The following is a 1,981-nucleotide window of genomic DNA, read 5'->3' on the forward strand; positions in this document are numbered from 1 at the left end:
AATTTATCCATGTTGAATTCCTTGAAACTGCTCTTTGATAGTAGCTCTTATGTTAAGTTTTCTATTAAGTTCAGGTTTGCTTAACAGAACGTCCAGAAAATTTGTGTGTTTATTGAATGTCCATTTTTTTTCTCATTTAATATTATAAATAATTTTATTGGATATGATATTTTTGGCTGTAGGCCTAGTTCTTTTGATTGTTGGTATAGAGGATTCCAGAACCTGTGGTCTTTTATTGTAGTTGCTAAGTCTTGTACAATTCTAATTGTTGCTCCAGAGTATTTCTACTTTCTCTTCATGTTCTATCAGTCCAGGACTATTTTCTTAGATTAATTCCTGCATTATTGTGTCAAGTTCATTTTTTGGTCACAATTTTCAGGCAATCCAATTATTTTTATATTTTCTTTTCTTGATCTGTTCTTCAAATCTGTTATTTTTCTTATGTTTCACATTCTGTTCTATTTTTCCATTGTTTATAATCTGTTTTGTTATTTCTTGGTCTCTCATAGCTTCACTGGCTTCCCCTTGACCATTTCTAATTTTCTTTTTTCTTTTTTTTCCCCCATTTTGTTTATATTTTTTATTTTTATGTAGGGAAAAATCAAACATACATTTAACCCAATTTGGTTGAAGTTCCTTAGTTTTTGCCTTTTCCAGCTTGGTAATACAAGCCACTGATTTTGGACCAAGGACATTGCCACCCCAGTGACGACAGATCTCATCATATCTGTCATTGTAATTGGTTTTGATGGCTTCTACCAGCTTAGCTAGAGCTCCTTTATCTTCAGGGTTAACCTGTGTGAAGGCAATGCTTGTGCAAGTCTTTCAGTGAACTAAGCCACCCAATCTGGCTTTACCTTTGATAATACAGTAAGGAACCCCCATTTTCCTGCACAAGGCAGGTAGGAAGACCACCAGCTCAATGGGGTCCACATAATGTGCAATCACTACCAACTGTGCTTTCTTGTTTTCTACCAGGGTAGTAACAGTGTTAACACCTGCTCTGAGGACAGGTAGTCTCTTAGTGGGTGCATCTCCTTTGCCTGCAGCTTTTTGTTCAGCCCTAGCCAGCAGCCTTTGTTTCTTTTCTTGCTTTGTCTCAGGTCTGTATTTGTGAGCTAGTTTAAGCAGTTGAGATCTGACGATCTGAAGCATGAGTGAACTGGTTGATTGCTGGTGGCACTTTCAAACGTTTGTAAAGGATAGACTTTTGATGCTGAAGTCTGATGTATTGAGGCCATTTGACAAATCGAGTAAGGTCCCTTTTGAGCTGGATGTCCTGACCAATTCCAAAGTTTTGGGGCCGCTTCTCAAACAAAGGATTGACCACTTTCTTGGCCTCTTGCTTCTTTACAACAGCAGGGGCCGGAGCCACCTTCTTCCCTTTGGCCTTCTTCCCTTTTGGCATCTTGGCTGGCAGAACGAGAAAGGAAGAGAAGAGACTTGTGGGTAATATGTATTACGCCTCAACTCTCTCTGGAGGCCTCCCGCATGCCCAAGATTTATGGTTTTTTCCATTTCTAATTTTCAAAGAGTTATTTTCATTTTTGAAACTTTATATTTCCTTTTCTAGTTGGTTAACCTTTTTTGTAATCTTGTTTTTCTTAGAAACTTTTTAAAAATTTTTCTTCAATATTTGCCGTTTGACTTCTAAATTGTTTCTGAGTTCTTTAAGTATCTTGATAATTGGGCAGAGAGCCATTTCACATTGCTCTTTGGGATGGAAGCTTTTTGTACTTCAGTGTCCTCCTCTTAAGATGAACCCTTGTTCACTAATTTTAGTCATGTAAAAGAAGTAAAGAAGTCATTAATCATGTAAAAGAAGTAAAAATGAAAGAAAATTTATTGTTCACTTTGCACTCTAAATCCGTGAAATTCTGCATCTAGAAGTAGGTAGCATGTTCTTCATAAATATTTTAGAGTTATGGTTGTCATTGTGTTGATAAATGTTCCCACGTCATTCAAAATTGATTATCTTCAA

At 36.6% G+C, this 1,981-nt stretch overlaps 1 pseudogene; it reads right to left on the bottom strand.

Moving 5' to 3' along the window:
- Window positions 1–375: 375 nt before the first annotated feature.
- On the bottom strand, window positions 376–1,458 carry LOC141540767 (large ribosomal subunit protein eL8 pseudogene; annotated as a pseudogene).
- Window positions 1,459–1,981: the final 523 nt, after the last annotated feature.

The sequence above is a fragment of the Sminthopsis crassicaudata genome, chromosome 4 (genome assembly GCF_048593235.1).
Source record: "Sminthopsis crassicaudata isolate SCR6 chromosome 4, ASM4859323v1, whole genome shotgun sequence".
Taxonomy (NCBI): domain Eukaryota; kingdom Metazoa; phylum Chordata; class Mammalia; order Dasyuromorphia; family Dasyuridae; genus Sminthopsis; species Sminthopsis crassicaudata.